Source organism: Corvus hawaiiensis, chromosome 1, assembly GCF_020740725.1.
Source record: "Corvus hawaiiensis isolate bCorHaw1 chromosome 1, bCorHaw1.pri.cur, whole genome shotgun sequence".
Lineage (NCBI taxonomy): Eukaryota > Metazoa > Chordata > Aves > Passeriformes > Corvidae > Corvus > Corvus hawaiiensis.
Genome location: NC_063213.1, coordinates 34,190,706 through 34,210,258, shown reverse-complemented (window position 1 = coordinate 34,210,258; position 19,553 = coordinate 34,190,706).

Sequence of the window (19,553 nt, the reverse complement as noted above, 5' to 3'; positions counted from 1 at the left end):
AGCATAGTCAGCTCTCCTGGGAGATCCCTACACCTCTTTTATAAATAAATCTATTTTTCAGTGATCTTTTGCATAGTACGGCTTTTTACTCACCTTAACAAAGAATATGCAATTAAAAGAAAATATATTTAGGGAAAAAAATCAGTCTTTAGAACAGGGTAGTGTTAACAAGAAAGTAAGTGGTTATATGACTGCAGAGAAATGAATGGATAGGAGTTCTATGGTCACATGAGGAGGAATAGAAAGATTCTGAGGGGCTCAAATCAGATCTGATACCACTTCCATAATTTAAGGAAATAGGGGAGGTCTAGAGTTTTTATTTTCTTCTACTGGAGAAATAGGAAGCATTTAGTTTATGTCAATTGTCTTACCAAATTTCACATCTTCATAAAGTTCAGTACTTTTCCACTAAAAGTAATTCTTATCTCCGCTTTGTATTACCTTACAGTTCCTCTTTTTTTTTCCCCCTAAAAATATCTAAACATGGAAAAAGCTTAGACTTCCTAAGAAGTTAGACTTCCTAAAATGGACATGTGTTTATGTCCATTACAAATCTTAACATTACTCTGTCATTTGTAATTCTGGTGCACAAAACCGGAAATTGCCCACTGTCTGGCTGCTCTTGTGTTGTCCTCAGTCTTCCCAGCAGCTTGCCAGAATTTCCAAACAAGAACATCACCATCTAATCCCTTTGTAAGCTCTATAAACATTTGCTGGCCAGGCTAACATCACGTCTGTGAGACAACTAAGTTCAGTTCGCTCTGATTTGGAGCTGATGTGCCGAGAGACAGTCTGTATGACTTTCCTGCTGTGATAAGAGGGTAAGTGCTCCTCCTCCATAGGGTCCAGAGGGCTGCATGTGATGGACTGGCCATATTTGAGAGTCACTTTCTAGTAGATTTGGACATCTACTGTTGCATAAACAGTGTAGATAGTTGGATTAAGATATTTTAAATATACCCATATTAAATATAAATATAAAAATATTAAGATATTTTAAATATACCCATATACTTGGTATGGGAAAGCATGCAGAAACAACCGCTTCAAATCGAAAAACATTGACTGTCTATACATATAATTTTATGGGGGGAAAATCATCAACACAAAGTGAAGGCATTTTCCATTGGCTTCATTAGGGAAGCACACAGCTTATGTGCTTCCTTACAGTGGCAGCAGTCCTAGTGGCTGTCGCTGATCAGCAACAGTGGAGTCAGCCTCCATCACACATTTTGTCTAGGCATACCAGGATGCTATAGCAGTGTCTCAGGGGCTGGCAGAGTTGGTTAAAGAGTTGTTCCATGCATGTGACAGGTTGACCCTGGCTGAATGCTAGGTACCCAAAGTCACTCCATCAGCTGGGCAAGGGAGAGAAAATAGAGTGAAAGAAAAATCAGACTTGACTTGGGGAAATTAATTTTGTTTATTGCCAATCAAATGAGAGTAGGATTATGAGAAATAGACCCGAATCTTAAAAACACCTTCCCCCATCTCTCCCTCCTTCCCAGGCTCAACTTCATTCCCAGTTTTCTCTACCTTCTTCCCCCTGAGTGGTACAGGAGGATGGGAAACAGGGGTTCCAGTTCAGCTCATCACGTGTTGTCTCTGCTGCTCCTTCCTCATCATGCTCTTCTCCTGCTCCACCGTGGGGTCCTTCCCATGCAAGACATTTCCACAAACTTCTCTAACATGAGTCCTGCCCATCGGGTGCAATTCTTCATGAAGTGCTCCATCATGGGTCCCTTCCAGCTTCTCAGGGACAGACTGTTCCAGTGTGGGTCCCTGCAGAGGTGCAAGTCCTGCCAGCAAACCTACTCCAGTATGGGCTCCTCTCTCCATGAATCCACAGATCCTGCCAGGAGCCTGTCCCAGCATGGGCTTCCTATGGGGGTTTCCTTCAGCCACATCCCCCTGCTCCAGCATGGGTCCCTCTGTGGGCTGCAGGTGGATCTCTGCTCCGCCATGGACCTCCATGGGCTGCAGCGGCACAGCTGCCTCACCATAGTCTGCACCAGGGGCTGCAGAGGAAGCTCTGCTCTGGTGCCTGGAGCACCTGCTGCCCCTCCTTCTGCACTGACCTTGGTGTCTGCAGGGCTGTTTCTGTCACATGTTCTCGCTGTTCTCTCTGATGCTGTTCTGCAGGTTATTTTCCTTTTCCCCTTCTTTGCATATGTTGTCCCAGAGGTGCTACTGCTGTCACTGAAGGACTCAGCCTTGGTCAGTGGTGGATCTGTGTTGGGTCTGGCTGGCATTGCCTTCTAGCAACTTCTCAGAGAAGCCACTCCTGCTACCAAACCCTTGCCACACAAATCCAACACCTCTACCCCAAAACACCCTGACCCTCCGAGTACAGTTCAAATGGAGGTGCATCATCCTATGTGATGATATCTGAGCATCTAGGAGGTAAGGAAGCATCTTCTGACAGTGAATGCTGTTAAATAGGCACCCTGCTAAAATCAGACTTTTCCCCTCTGCAGAAAGTGAGTACCACAGGTGAAGAACTGTCACTCTAGTGACAAGAGTTGATCTGCTAAACATAAAAGTAACTTAATCTGCTTTGCTATGACCTTAACTGCCTCACCCTTGTTTTGAAGATGAAGAAAGAAGAAAAATTTGAAGAGTAAGAGACTCTTCCTTTCATGTATCTTTTAACCAAACTTTCGTTTGAAGTAGTTACCAGCTTTCACTGCGGTGTACTTTTTTGAGAAGGTGAACACTCTTGTGATCCTGTCAATTTGTCCACATGTCTATTTTGGCTGTTGCAGCTGATGAACAATTCCCTAAGTCTGTCTTTTTATTGAAGACAAATAATTTCTTTTTAATTGTTCCATCCTGGGGTTTTTTCATTGCTTAAAACATTTCTGGGTTTCATCTTTTTGGTTATGCCTATATATTGGCAGTGACAGGAAGGACTTTTAGTCCAAATGTAGGCTAAATGTGAAAGGGTTTGTAAGCAAACCTACCCTCTCAGGCTGGAGGCAAGCAAGAGCAGCACGTGTCATTTTACACTCTTCTTCCTCCCTGCTCTTCGGTCATTTCCCGGAAAAGAACAAGAGTCAGCTGGGTCGGATTTGGGGGCCAGACTTACTGGATCAGCTTGACGTGGTGTGCAAGCCTATGGATTGAAGCTCCCATGGGTTGAAAAATAATTGCTTCTGCAGTCAGTGTGCGCCTACACACAATGAAAGCTCCATCAAGAGTGTCTAATTTGGCTTTCACCTCTCATTAGCTTAATGCAAAGTGCCCTGGTCCAGCTGGAAACAGTGTTGAAAATCATACAGCTTAATCCTCATTAACATTATTTGCCGCTTTTATGGTATTCTTCTGCAAGTCTTGAAGTGTGTTGTAGCAGCCATTTCACATGGGCCATGTACTGCATTTCACTGGTGAGCTTTGCTGACTGGGTGACCACAGTAATGTCGACACATTTCTGAGGAAAGGTGGGGATTAATCATCATGGACATGTGAATTTAACAAAAGAATACAGGGAAGAGGAAAAAATGGGATACAGTAAGAAAAACCAGGTATGTGCTGGTTAGTCAAAAACATTCCTATCATTTGTTTATGGGAAATACACCTTTCCTTTGAGTATGGAAATCATATCCTTTGCCTCGAAATGCCCTATAAATTATGCATAGCAAGTTGCCATAAAACACTGAAATGCTATAAAGGGAAGCACATGAATTCTGAACTATACTGATTTTGAGGAGCAAACCTCCCACTTCAGCTTCCTTATCCCCCCATCCAGTGTGTGTAACAGCTAAATAAACACCTCAAAGACTGAGACAGTGTTGTCCCTACCAATTGTTGTCACTAAGAGATTCCACTCCCTACTTTTTTTCACCTAGAAAGAAATCATTAAAGTAATAATCATAAAGGCATGAGGGCATAGACCCTTATGGTCAGCCCAGGGAAAATTCTGACGAGAAAATATCCAATCACTTCACACTGAAAGAGAGACACAGGTGCTCTTTGTCCTAAGGAGACAAGGTTCACTCGAGTAATTTTTAGGATGGTGCTTTCTACTGTGCTCTGACTCTCAGCACCAGAACAAGCTTGGTGAATCCTGAACCAAGGGCTGTGTATTCAGTGCAGATGTCCATGAGGCAGGTGGTAGAAGAGCCAGTGCAGACTCAAAGAGAGCAATCAAGATGCAGTTCATCGTGCTTGAAACACAGCTGCTGTATGAGACAGTATTTGCTTTCACTGGGTAAACCAAAGCAGCTTTCAGCTGGCTGTGCAACACTCATCCAGCTGCCCAAAGAGCATCAGACAAGTACCCATGCTGGTGAGAATTAGGGTGTTCCAGATGAATTTCCAAGTATTTCATCTCCTCTGTTAAGATCAGATCAGGCAGCTGATTTATGACCTTATACCAGGGTTATGCCTAAAGACGTTACTTCACATGGAGAGCTTGAGCCTTGTCACTGTGCCAGCTCTGAGGATGAGCCTTGCCCCACAGAGCTTGGAAATGCACGAGCCAAAGGTGGGAGAAGCACATAGTGTAGAAGAGGATGTGTTAGAGGGAGCACAACCGAGGCTGCTGGTGCCTGTACACACCGGACAGGGGTGAGTGCAGCTACACATCACTGGGGGCTGATTTACTGGGGAAATTGCTGTGTGCTGGCTTCCCACTTCTGCTGCAGTTGAGAACAGCAATGATGCACAGCATCTGCTTTCCTGGGCTGGAAGATCAGCTCAGTATGGCAGGGAAATGGTAAAAAGTACAGCATCTCCTGCAAGAGCACAGGAAATAATGCATTTTTCAACCCTAGGAAATTTTTGGTGTATTTTTATCGCTATCTGAAGCTTACTGGAATATAATGAATGTGCTGCCTCCTGAGGTAGGCATGGAAATGTGTAACAGCCTATTTATTTTTTGAGTTAGTTTTACTTACCATGCTTAATGGAAGTTATCGATTCCCCTTATACTGTAGCTGCATCACCCTAGCAGACTAATTAAGACAGAGCAGGTTAATATTAAGGAAAGATGTGAGAGCTTTTTATGTTTTCTCATCTCTGTTCAAGAGAACCAAAGACATTGTTTCCTCTGCTTCAATCCTAGCAGGAACATCCAGCCGTAGTAATACAGCACATCTGTCACAGCTTTTGTGGGATGCAGCTCCTCTCTGCTGTGCGTGGCAGCTGTGTGGAGAAGAAGGAGTTGAAGTCTCATGACTATCTCAACAAATATGGAAGGAAGGAGGTGGGGTTTTTATTGCCTGCCAGGTGTACAGCTCCACATGGTCTTTTATGTATTTGTGAAAATGTGAGCCATACGAGCATATTTCATTCCCTTGATAACTTCTTACAGCAATTCTTCTGCCAAAGCTATTCTTCTACTGAAGTGGTTCCACAGGCTAAGTCTGCCCCTGCACCCCTGACCAGGTCTGGTGAGTCACTTCTTGGGGGAAGCAAGTGACTCAGGAGGAGCAAGGGAGAGCAGAAAACATAAAGGCCAAGGTGCATTAGAGTCAGGACCCTTCTGATAAATGTAGGTATGTACTTAGATAATTATGTTATCAACATGATCAATGTTGTACTGACACTGGATCTAGTCCACTCCACCTTCTGGAGACAGGATTAAGTCCATGTCTGCAGGATAAAACAGAATTTTTGACAATAAAATATAATTATTTGCATTGCTATCCATATAGGATCAGAGGAAGTTTCCTGAGTTGAAGTGTATTTGGGAGCTACTCTATTACAGTGTTTATCAAGGATATACGCGATGCTAAATAAGCAAGACAACTCTGCATGATCTGTCATAACATATAAATTATTGATCATTCATTTAAAAAAAATGTGTCCAGCTATAATAATGATCCATGGAATATTTTGGATTCAACAAATCAAGTCTATAGACTGAAATTATGCAGCACATAATTTTGGTCAAAAGCTTAATTATTTCCAAGTTATTCATGGTGGTTAGATGAATTGTAGGAAACATAGTGCTTACAGCACTTGAATGCTGATTCTGATTAGTTTTTGAATATGAGTGATATTCAGTGATGCTTGAATGCAGGGCTTTGAGCCAAGGCTTGTTACCTGAAAATACACCCACAAAGCACCTCAATAGCTTATAGAATTTTTTCTCTTGCCAAAACATTTAAAATGTTCTTGTTGATATCTCTGAATTGACTTGGCAGGTCTGCACAGGGAGTGCAGAAACATTTGTTACTGCTTATTCAATGTTTTCACGCCACAAAACGAACAGCCCTGGAGCTGACTAGTCGCTCTCCCATCGGTTAGTTACCGTGGGGCTTTTTCCTCGTCATAGCCTTGATGTGAAAATGATGAGACAATCAGACTTCTGCAAAGATTGCAACTTGTATGCGCAAGGTCTTATCTTGTCATCTTTTGCCCTTTGCCTGAGACGTCACAAGCGGGGCTGGATGGAGCAGCAGAGTGGAGAGGGATGCGAAAAGCTGCTCCCTGAGCCAGGGGGAGGTGGGGCACAGACTGCGAGCCAGCTCTGCCCCTGGCCAAACTTCTCATGCAGTAAGGCTCACTCATTCACCTAAAGAAGACGAGTGGGATTTATCCCCGGGCATGCTTCAATAAACAGATAGCTTGTAATTTTCCCGTGAAACTGGGTGTGAAGAATGTGGTGCTGTTACAGTAGAATGGGAGAAAAAGTGCTCCCCTCCACTAGGTTTTCATATATCCTGGATATAAAGTTACCATTTTCTTCTTGATCACAGTTTAAAGGGGATTTACTCAGGAAGGGAGACAAGCAGGACTTCATGAGGGGCTGCTTTCCCCACTTCTGCTTTGCGCTGTGCCAAATGCAGGGGAAGAAAAAAAAACATACCAGCAGGCCAGAGTGGCTGTTTGGCTGGTTTGTATCCATCTGCTCCCAAATGGTGGTCAGGGGTGGTTCAGCAAAAAAAATTTATTGCCTTCCCCCATGAGACACTGTGGCCAGAAAGGAGTAACTTGTTTGCATAGGAAGGGAGTGCTCATCACATATCACACAGACAGGCAAAGGAGACAGCAGAGAGAGCCTCAAGGCTCAGGCATTTCTGAGCTGCTGGGAAGAAACCCAATTTTTTGTCAGGGGGAATTCATATTTCATCATCTTTATCGGTCGCTAAGTGAAACCCTAACAGGCCAGCTTAACAGCAGGAACATTCCTCGTCATGTAAGCTCTGGTTATTTATTGCATACTGTATGGATCTCTGTCACTTGGTATAGACATCTCTGGTACAGATGTTCAAGCTCTGATAACCAAAGTTATAAATATTATGTGTGGTAAATAACTTGTAGAATAGAATACCACTACCAAATGGCACATACGCCTGTATGTGTACTCAGCAGAGACAGCCTGAGACATGTAAGGGACTCCAAGGGGAAACCAGCCCTTCCCCATGGCTCCCACACTGGCACCTATGAAATAGGTCTCTTCTATATGGGAACTATTAGTGATGTGCCTGAACTATCAGCTATTTTGGTAAAGACATGGTAAAGCTGAAAAGAGCTTGAGACATTGAAGTTTCCTCCTTGAGCTGTGCGCAGGGATTAGCATTCCCATGCCTTCATAAAGGCCTATGGCTTTTGTTATGAAAGTGAACCAGGTGCCTACTGCATGATATTCTGCCTTTAAAGGGGTTGTGTTACTGAAATGATCCAATACACAAAGACACTGATTGTGCCTGGCACTCACCATCTTCCCATCATGGATTTATAAAGCTCCCAAGCAGGGAGCTTGCATCCCAAGATTTTCTGTTGTCACTCATACCTAGTCCTATTCTGGAAAAATATTTGCCATCTCAGATGGGCATGGAAGAAAAAGGACTAGGTCAGGGATTAAAGACAGTTGTGGACTTGAATGAGATTTAGTGGTGCTCTTATAGGTTCAGTTGCAGCATGTTGTCCAGGAAACCAAAGCTAAACTTCTTATTCCACATGTAAAACTGCTAAGACTTTCCTGGAAGTGTTTAATGAGAAAGAAGTGAGAATATGCTGAAGTTATTTTAAGTTATACAGAATGTATCAAAAAAAAAAAGTGAGATTCTGCCCAACAGGATAACGTGAAGTGTTAAAGTTTTGTTTTAACCAAAGTCTACAGTTAGATCCAATTAGATCCAGTTAGATGCAGTTAGGTCCAGTCACCAAAGCCAGCAGAAACTTTCTGTAGAACCTGGTAACATACAGGCCTGGGGTGAGATCTAGCTCTATTTTTGTGCCTACAGCTTATCTACTGCTCTTTTGCGTACTGACTTCTAAATGCAAGCTGTTGTACTTCTGCCACAGAGGTGATACATTCACAGATCCCAAAGCTCATATATTAAAGATCAAAACTCAAGTGAAAGGCACGTACTAGAGGATCAGCATTTCTCAGAAGATAGTTGCCGGACGTTGCCTGTGGACATCATAAAAATACCACAGGATCTGCAAATCAGAATGTATTTACCTGGCACATATGCTGACTTTTCCAACACCAAATAGCGCTTCCAGCAAGAAGAACTTCTCCCTAGGATTTCAGAGGTGAACTTCAAAAAACATCTACTTTACACTAAAACAACTTATCATCCTTAGGAGAAGCATAGACTTGGTGAAAAATTGCTTTACAAATGTCCAGTTTATCGGACAAGGAGAACATGCTGGCAACAGCAAGCAATGTAAGGTCCTTCTGCCTTAAAAGGCTCAACATCTTTTTCAACTTCTTTTTCTTTCCTGATCCCTGCCTGTGCATTCAAGCTCAGCAGACAGCACCAAGCCTTCTCAAATGAGCCCCTACAGACTGAGCCTGCTATCTCTTTCTCTAGCAAAGCTGTATATGAAACAGGAGGAGAGAGGGAGCATATTCTTTAGGACACTGCATCTGTATCATGAATTAATTGTGAAAGTCAGTTGGCTCTCACTCCACATTTAGCAAAACACAAATTCATATTTTCCATTTCAGAGAAATACTTTGAGAAAAGTAGGTGCAGAACATCTCCATTTAATTTCTTAACAGGACATAGCATCAGCCTTTAGTGTATGCTTTAAACGCTGTTATTTTCCTTGCTTGATTTCATTTGACTCTTCCTTTGTGCTGTCAAATATTCCTGCTGTCCTACACAGGTGAAGTCAGCTGGACGCAAATGTCACTGCTGCAGAGATCTGCACAAATCTATTCCCTGCTGGAACATCAAGCCCTCTGTCAGCTTTTTACGTCAGGGGAATTCACATTCATGGAAGAGAGCAGGGACAGATCCTGGCACGATATTTTTACCTATCCCCTGCTCAGGTGCTTAAGCTTTCTTGACTTCAAATTCTGCACATTTGACTCTGTAACACATTCAAAACAGAGGCCTATGGTGCAGGTTTGTAGGGACAAACAGGGAACTGACTCACCATTGCTGTCCCCTCCTTCCCAGCATTATGCAGCAAATGTAGAAGAACTCCCTGGATTTAGAGCTGGGATGCAAACTCAGCTGAAAATCCTAAGGAGTCTCCCTAAACCTTAGCTGCTCTGGAGCATTTGGTACATGGATGCTAATTGCCTCCTGAAATATTCTTGAATATCTTCGTGCTGTCAGATGACTTTTTTTGGAGCTACGCAAGATGGCGCAGCTTACAGCATCCTTCATGCTGCCAGCGGCACCTCCCGATCCCGCCGTGATTCCTTACACGCTGTCCCCAGGATATCGGTGAGGCCAGCAGGCTCCTTGGAAGCGAACAAGACTGTAGGGGAGATTCAAACTGATTCCTTTGGTGAATGCCACATTCACTGTGTGGAGGCTGAATGGCCCTTGGGTTATTTCAGCAGAGCAATAACTTAGACAAAGTGATGGTTAGTTCATTTTGGAGAGAAACTATGTGAAATGGTAAGCCAGTTTCTCATTTCTCAATAGACATATGTTCCTTTGCAGACATCTTCTACAGGTAGCACAAACTAATGCCGGACCTGCCAAGGCTCAACACAGTTCCTTGCACAGAGGAATTGTGCTTCTTTAATAAAAGACCCCAGTGAATGTATGATAATATAACTGCACAGAAAGAAAATCATCATCATCATCATCATTCAAGGAAACAGCTCTGGACTGTGGGAGGTACATATAGTATCATACATGTCATTTAATGGAATATATAATTTTCACCCATTATAGATTGGGAATGGCACTTTCTGGTTAAGATTGTCTAATGCTTCCCTCTCTAAAATGGTTTTTGATTGTTTGTAAGCCTATCATACCCCTGGTGCTGAAATTTTTCATGATATTTAATTCATCCTGAATTCCTTGAGTACATTCTAGCTAAATTGATTTAACTGATTCAATAAACTCATAATTTTATTGCTGGTAAAAAAATATGGAAAGCCTTTTTTTTTTCAAAAAACCTCTGCTGTTCATATGCTTTGGAGCATGAACTAGAATAGAATGGGAGTGGTTTGTCTGTGTAGGGTTTTCCAAAATTTCTGGCAGTCTGAAAGCTCTTTGCCTTCTATTGCTGATGTCATGTAGTTTTCAGGTGTCCCAGTTTGCTGAGCCAATACGCTTGAGGCAACAAGCTCTCAAGGAGATGTGAGAAAGGGAACAAGAAGGCAACATGCTCTAGAGGTGATGTGAGACAGGGAACAAGGCAGGAGACAGGGCAGTGCTGTTGTAAGTCAAGGTAAGTCAAGGTAATGCGCTCTCAGGCTAAAGCAGCAGAACCGACATTTTTGATAAAAGTTTGTCTTATCTGAAGATTTCACCGAACCAGATCATAAAGCAAATACCAGAGACAACCGCAGGAGGAGATCCGCAGCTTTGTCTGTAGAATAGTCCTGGCATGGAAGTCATGGAGCTTTGCCTGTCCTGTTGGGAAAACACCTGGAGGATGACGTGCTGGGACTTCCAAGATACCCATCCCTTCTTCCCTCTGCATTCAACATCTGCTCCAGGAAAAAGGTCTCAGGAGCTCAGAGACCACCACTGTGTATTTGCACCTATCAAAAGCTGCAGGTTACATGCTGAGAAGTAGAAGAATTTTAATTTATTTTTGCCGCACGCTCGTGAATCCCCAAAGCACACAATGTTTCTGCTATCACACTGCTGAGAATCAAACCGGCTCACCAGGCTGCTGCAAGCTTCACTTGCAGCCACATGTACATGCACCTTCTCTAGAGAGTGTATTTGCCATTCATCATCTAACCTTTACATGGATCGAAGCTCGCTTTATTTTGTGTAATTCTTCTTCCAACCAACATTTTAATCAGTCAAGTTTTCAAAAACCATGTCTGTTAAAAAGGGTCACTAGTGCTGTGCACAAGGGCAGACAGAAGAAAAAACAATGAACAACAAGATGCCCCCGATGCACTTAAAAATGCCCCCGGATTTTTCAGTTTGTTCTCCAGTTTTGTTTACTTTACTATTGTTAAGAGGAATAAGCAAAGTTTCTTTGTCATCATTCTTTTGTCCCTGAGACACACAGTTATTATCAATATTTTCCACAGTTGAACAAATAATTAAAAATGAATAATTTATACAATTAAGGCAGTCTTTGCTCCCATTTATTTAATAACTGCCAGAGGATCATAAATTTCTTTTGCATTTATTCCTTAGTTAAGTTTATTTGCTACAGCTTAATGATCCTACTGCTCTGTAGATTGAATGTTAATTTTAAGTAATTATTCACATTCATTAATATGCACATTGTTTTCTTGTGGCTGGTCAAATAAATCAAATTATGTCATTTTTATCTGCTGGTTGAATACATCTGCAGTCACTTCCAGTACAAACGTTCATAAACATGAATGCAATGCTTGTTTGTTGGGCACACGAACTTTGAGAATTCTCTTCTGAGTTTATTTGAACTTGGAAACCATGATTTCCTCCATATTTGCAAGCAAATGAGCACAAAAGGTGTGGCAGCACATCTACACCAAATGTATTTAAAATTCAAATGGCTATTAACTTGTGACTTGATTATTTGTACCTTTCTCCAGTCCTTCAAGTGCAACTGGTGCATTCAGGCCTCTGCATTAGACTGCTATAGAAAAGACATTATTCCTTCCAGGTTCTGACATCTTCCTTTCTCTAATGCATTCCCAGCAGATAAACAGCACTCTTTTATACTTCTGACAGGCATTTAAGAGTTTCTTTATCCAGTTCACAGCAGTAATGAGAAATAAAAATTACTTTCCTGGTACTGCGTCACAATGACCTGCTTTAATGTGAGCTTTTCTTTTGATTTCAGTGGCAGATGGATCCTGGCTTCTTTCAGTAGATGGTTACTTTGCTCAGAAAAATTGTAATTTCTTTAGCAGCATCATGCAGCTTTTATCAGAGGAGAATCATACTGACCTTCCAGGGTCTCTGCTGTCTTCAAGAGAAAGTTGCTTTTTCATGTTCTATCAGTTCTCAATAAAACCCCTTCTCATCATGGCCCAAAGCTCCTGGTAATGTCATTGCAGTAACTGTGCCTTGAAACCTAAGGGTTAGGATTTCCTAAAAGCTGCAGCATAATTATTGCCATCAGACCTTGTTTGTTGTGAGAATTTGAAGTGTGATTTTAAATCAGTGAGGTGATTGATATTACTGAAAAAAATATTATAAACCCAAATATAATACAAAAATCCAATAATAATACAACTAATATGGTATCGCATAATAAAACTACACCACCAAAAAAACTATTTTGGTGTGAAATCTACAAGTACTGTGCTTGGGAAAAGTCTTCCCTCTGCACACTGAAAACCTCTGTTCCAGAGGAGTATCTCTGCACAATCCTTCCACAGAAATGCCATATACCTGCCTTTGTGAACCTTGGGGATTACTGATGTGGTGGGAGGCTTTGTCAGAGAGCCAGGCCAGCTACAGAATTGTTTTAATTTCATTGACTTGCATTAGTAGGCTTGAGGACAGGCTGGAATAGGTTCTACCAGAGGAGCAGTACACCAGGAGGTGCAGGCAGACATGTAGAGAGTGATGCTTACAGCTCCAGTTGGTGGGTTGCCATGGTTAGTGCAATGCACTGCCCAAATCCACCCCAGCTCAGTGGCACAAGCACTTCATGTTCAAGCCAGGATTTGAAGCAAGGGCTGCAGGGTGCTGAGCTCTCACACGGATTCCAGTTTCTCCTTCCCCGCTGGCACAGAGCTCTCTCCTGGCTTCCTTCCTATCTTTCATTCTCTGCAGATTTTTGCTTTTCCACAGATATTACTCACCTGCCCTGCCTTTGTTTTCCCTTCAATTGCTAACACACTCAAATATCCGCTTGATAAAGCATTTCCCCTCCTTCCCTCCTCCTTCCCCTCCTTTCCCCTCCAACTGCTATTCACCATGCACTGCCTTTCCAAGGGTATCCAATTTAACTGAGGTCCCTCCTGGGATTAATCATTGGAGATCAGCAGGACAGCCTTGCAAGGCATCATCTCTGTTGCAGGTCTGAGTGTCCTGCTGCTATTTGTCCATTTTTTTCATATTTTGGCTCATCATTATGTTTGCATTTGTAGTTGTGAGTGCCAAAGCTCTGTTCAGAGAGGCTTAATGATGCTATAAGTAGATAAACTAAAGGAGGTTTCTGTGATAGCAATTCAAAGGTCCACTTGGAGCCAAGACAGTCCAGGAGTGACCTCCATGGTAACCTAGAGGGGCTGATCCCACAGCAGTGTCTCCAACCAGCTGGAGACAAAGCCAGGGCTCAGTCCCTCCCCTCCTCCTTCCAAGCCCTGTCCCCTCCTAAGCTGAATGGGTCTGCTTTACCATGCATATGACAACAGCCACAGCAACAAGTTAGTGAAGAAGCTTGAGGATAAAGTGTGTTGACAGGAATTATTTTATAAATATCAAGATTAGTCTGATGAATAAAAAATGTTATCAACATTATAAAAGTCATTATAGGGGAATCATTTGTTGAGCTCAGGAAAAAGTCACACAAAATACCAGAGATATTTCTTGTCCATGTATCAAATGAGTAAATAACCTTGAGAAGAAAGCAAGCAACCTTTTAAAAACAATTTTTATAAAAATATGACGGTAAATATCCTACTTTGTACAAATGGATACCATTGATTGATACATATACATCAGGCCCTCACTCTTTGGAAATGGAAACATACATTTGATTTGTATATAAAACTCCCCTGTTTAGTTAAAAAGAAATGAAGGAGGCTATCAGACACAGAGGCACTCTTTCCCTCAATGTCTTTAAACGAGAGGATTCTCACTAGCAGGGAAACCTCCGTTCAAAGCACTCAGTCTACATTTTCTCATCATCTGGGGAGGAAAGCATTGCATCCGCATGGGGAGCTGCATCCATCTGAGCACCAGCAAGCTGGGCTGTTCATGCTCAGAAGCAGGCAGCTATGGTCTTTATGTTGTTTTTGAAGAAGGTGCTGGGGCTGCGGGGACAGTTGCAGGGTTAGCAGGTCTCTAGATAATGATCCTGAAGGAAGCTTTTAGCAGAATACATTTCCCGTTATTGTAACACACCTACTCCAGGGTTATAATTGTTCCAGATAGATCTAATGCTTTCCATTATGCATCACTCAGATTGCTTTGATAAACAAAGCATTTGCTCATGTTGATTGTAAAATGAGAAGGAAACTCACACCCTAATCCAATTTAAAATACAGCCGGGAGTTGGATGTTGATTACAGTGTGAATATAGACACTGTCACATCAGTGTAAACCCAGTTGCTGGATTACGAAAGAGCAGTTTGGTACTTGCAAAACTGGGGAAAAGGAGTGGCACCAGCTCCCAGTACCCCTTTGAGTCTCAGGGCTATGGATTTTTCTTAATCTCATTGCCTTACGCAATAGACATGTGCTCCTCGGTGTGTTCAGGCATTCTGCTTATTTCAGTCACTGAGAGGTGAGATGGGAAATGGGAAATTTGGGTTAAAATATAAGCACAGATCAGGAGTCACAGTTTGTGAAAGAAAGCTGTGATTTAACTGTTAGCCTGGCTTTGAAAAAAATCTGAGAACTGACGGATGGAAGAAAATAAAAGCAGGAACAGTGAAATAGAAATAGGGAATTGAGGGGGAAGGGAAAGAAAGGAGATGAGCAAAAGCCAAGGGAAGGTATTACTGGGGAGCAGCATGAACACTAATGGGAAATGATAACCCCCCAGAGAAACAGGATTCCTATCCACAGATCCAAACTGTTGGAAATAAAAAGACTTTACTCTTTGTTCAGCTGCTTTCATTAAGACAAAGAAGGCAGTGGTCTTGGTTTGTTCCAGGTGTCGATGCAGTTTCCACATCATAAAGCCACCTACACCAGTGGCCTTTTTGGTACCAGCAGAGATGTCAGGAGCTGCAAGATCAGAAAGCCTTCATCTTCCTAGAGGCTCTTGCCTGGCCCCCATCCCTGTAGTGCCTGAGCAGAGCAACAATCCCATCTGACAAATGGGAAGAGAAGTAAAGAGATGCTCAAGTTCAACCAGGCAGCCTGCATGAGAGCAGGGTTTGGATCTGCTCAAGCTCAAGCCCAGCCTTCCTTTCAGCCATCCCTTCTTGGTGAGGTATACATACACTGGAGCTCTCTGTGCTCTCTCCTGAAGAAAACAGGGCTGGTCCTTCTTGCAGAGCAGCAAGGCACTGGGAAAAGAATTCTTGTTTGCTGTCTAACGGAGTTTTACTTGGGGGGCATTTGGTTTTGTATAGCTGGATTACTGCAAACATGAACTTCAAATTAAAGGAACTGCCTTTGTTTTCCTTAAAAAATAGGTTTTCAAAACAGTGTACATAAGATCCCGTGAGACTTACTGGCTCGACTGCAGGCCAGATTCAACTCTCAGATTACATAAATGGAGACTAATTCAACTGCTGCCCATAATGTTGCTGCAAACACCCTCTCAGTCAGAAGAGAACAAAGTCCACTCCTCAGTTTTGCCTCAGAATAAAGCCCAAAGGAGCATACTTTCAGGAAAATATAATGTCCCCTGAAATCTCATGGCCAGCTGCTCCAGATGTTACCCAGATGTGTCTGAAAACCGTGTTTCTACAAGAGGTTTAGACTAAAGAAACAGTGATAAGACAACATGGGGTTTTTTGTCCTGGTAGTGCTCTGAGACAGACTGGAATATTACACCCAGTGTTGGACTTGCAGAAGCTATAGCCCCTTGTAGGATGGGGCTTCTGCACTGGACTCAGTTCTGTGCTGATTTCAGCTCTCCGTCTTCCATCCTGGAGCCGACTCTTGGAGCATACCCTGAGCTCAGTCACGTAAGGATACAAATGCCCATAGAGATACACTCTTGGACAAAAGCATAGGAAAGAAAAGCATAAGGTGGGAAACTTTTCCTGTACTCTGGAGAGTAAGATGTGCACAGCTGTCTCTGCCTTCTCCCTTTGTTACCAACACCAAAGCACAGCTCCATCAGAGGACATTGACCAAACGAGTGCAGACACCAGATATGATGTGGTCCAAAGGTGATACTTAAGCACTTGGGGGGGAACTCTCTGGTTTTATTTCTCTTTGTCCAAACAATCCACTTTTACCCAATTTAGCCCATCCCAAGAGATCATTTCAACCCTTGTGGCTGTAGATCTGCCTGCCCTTCTCTCTCTCAGCAGCAGCTAGCATGGCTTGACTGTATTCGCCTCTCATGTAGCATCCCCATGTGTGGTTGTGGAAGCTATGCACAGGAGAAGGAGGAAAAGAGCGAAGGACCAGGAGTACAACAGTGACTATCAGGTTTTTCTCTTGTCTCTAGTTATGGTGTTAGGTATCATGGCTGGTATGAGGATTTACACCAAGAAAAGCAATGGATCTGGGGGCAGAAAGTGTGGAAAGGGGATTAGACTGCAAAGTCCATCAGAATGGTGTATGAGCTATATACACATATAAACACAAGCACACATATATATATAGATATACAATATAAAATTCTCTAGCAGTCAAAAAACGGGTAATAAAAGACTGCTGAATATTAGCGGAAGGGCCCTTCTGAAAGCAGTGAGACAAATGTAGGAAATGCTTCATTATTAGTACACAAAGATTTTTTTTCATCACAAACCTTTGCATATCCCCCTCAAAAAACTGTGCTGGAATGAGGATAATGGAAATATTGATTGTTCTCTTAAATTCTCTTTGTCAGACTCATTTCCCAAAGTGTCCTATATGTAAAAGATAAAAGACTTGAACACCAACATGTGCTTAGTAGGAGGAAAACCCTGTCTGTTTGCTGGCTTTGGAAATGCTCTCTTTTCCTAGGACCTGAAGATGCAGAAAAAAGGTTTTGTCAAAATAATTTGGTTAAACTTGAGTGCTAACTCCTTTTTTCTGTATTTTTTCCTTTGGTTGGTCAGTCACTTCAGACGCTTTATTGCATAAAATGAACTCTGGCCGGGTAACAGTTGCTTATTTACTGAAAAGGTACAGTTCTGGTTACCACCTGAAATTTCAAGTTTCCACATAATTCTCTGCAAGCCATTTGCGTCGAGTAGCCAGCCTGACCTCCAAGCTGTATGTGCAAAGCTGAAAGCCACCACACCTGACCTACATGGCTCAGAGAGCCTGGGAGCTCCAGCAGGGGCTCACGGGTGAAGGAGGACTGCTTTGTGCTTGTGTGAACCCTTGCAGCTTGCAGGACAGAGCAGGGTTTGGCATGCCTGAAGATCCAGGTGCAACCTCCTGATGCTCGGCTCAGAACATATGAGCCAGCCTCCCTGGTCTAAGGTTGTTCTAAGGGAGTCATCCTGGCTCACTTTTGGGCTGCTCAGAAACCATCACAGCTGTGCAACAGCATTCCCTGGTGTTTAAATCCCAGCAGTTATTAAAGCTTTCCTACCTGGCGGTTGTTGCTAGGCAAGAGGCATCCTCCAAGTGCTCCATCACTGAGGTCAATTAAATGCTATCCTCAAGCAAGTTCCTTTGAACTGAAGTCTGTGTGAAAACAAAGAGACAAGATTTTGGTTCTCTTCATTAAAGAATGATTTGAGTTGTTGATAGAGACAAGCCTTAGTCACAGCTTTTAATTTCCTCAAAGTAGAAAGGAGGTTTAGACAAAACTTTTTTAGGTCTGAGAAAGGACACTGAGTTTTTGAAAAGAAAGAAAAGGCATCTGATGCGATGTACATCATTTGAAACAGCAATGCCCACCCCCTCCTCCTTTGCATCACTTTTTCATCTGAAATGAGTGCCAGTGTCAGATGACACCATAGTTCATGCCCATGTAAATGATAAGGTCCCAGGTTGCACCAACAGAATGAGGCATATTTTTGCTCAGATTTGGGCTTTGCTGCAAGAGGAGGAAAAAGATAGGAGGGTTGCTAAGGTTTAAAAGAGAGAGTGAAGCAGAGAAAGTGAAAAGAGGGAAGGAAAATATCATGGGTAGGCTCAAAGGTAAAGGCTGTTTTTCTCACTGATAATAAATGTGCCAAGAAGGCTGAATTCATTTTAAAAGGTCATTGGAAAAAAAGTCAGATGAAAAACGTTTTGATAATTGAAATCCAAAGTTTTGTGCAAGTTATTTCATCCTGGGTTTCTGTCAGTTCAGCCAACCGCTTTCTGAGCAAGCAGCATCGCAGCTTGTAAAGGAGCTTGTTTTAAATCTGGGACTCCCCAGATCCCTGCTGGAAGCAGCTCTGCTCAGCTCCATAAGGCAGACACAGCCAGGGAAGGAGTCCTGGACTGACCAAAACAGTTCAGTAACCTGGGGAACTGCTTGCCCTGGAACTGGGAAAATACTCAGGGCTTAGCTGAAAAAGCTGGAAGTGGGGTTGTGGTTGAGGTTTCCCTCATTTCAAAGTCTCTGGATTTCCTTTCATTCCAGCAGGAAGAATGTTATTTTTAAAAATTAAGTTGCAATGCTAAATTATATTAGGGTTTTTTTCCTGAAAAATTACAAATCAGAATACTAATGTAAGGAACTTTTCATGCCTCATCAATCCTAGTGGGTACCTAAATTGATTTTTGTAGCAAATAATTTTTTTTGTCAGTGAGAGACAGTTTAGGAGCCTCTACGCTTATTGAAGTTTCATGTTCAATGTTTTGAATAATTCAGGCAGAAAAAAAATGCTTTGAAAATGTCAGATCATTTTGTTTTGAGATGTTGGTGTTTCATTCTGCTGCAGCATTGTAAAGCTAAAGGAAACAGAGGAAAACACTTGGTAATGTCAAATCCTTCACTAGATTTGGCAGTGCTGTGGGAAAATCCACATCTTACTGCTCCATGAGTTGGAACCCACTCGCCCTTCACCCACCGAGGCTGTCACCACCAGGTTAGGGAGTTGCTGACTTAGTGTAATGTCAAGTATTTTCGTGTATATTTAAGGAAGTGAATTTTGGAGACACAGCATTCCACTCAGAGATGAGGGAGTCCAACTTCCTCCTCCCACCACTAGGGTGTATGCCCCAAAATGCTAGGCTCCTCTGGGAAGGGAGAAGAATTATCATGACTCTGTCAGTCTTCAGTATCCAGAAGAAAAAGCATGGTACTGTACCTGAATATGAATAATTTTGGAACTTTTTAAAGAAATGGGAATGTCACCTTTCTTCTTGCTTCCTCGCAGCTGTGTTCCACCTCCTGCTGCTCAGGCTGCAGCAGAAGCTGCAGAGGGCCTCTGTGAAATGCTTTATAATTTTTTTCATTTAACCTGAAACACAGTTTCCCAGCCTTTTATTTTGGCGTGG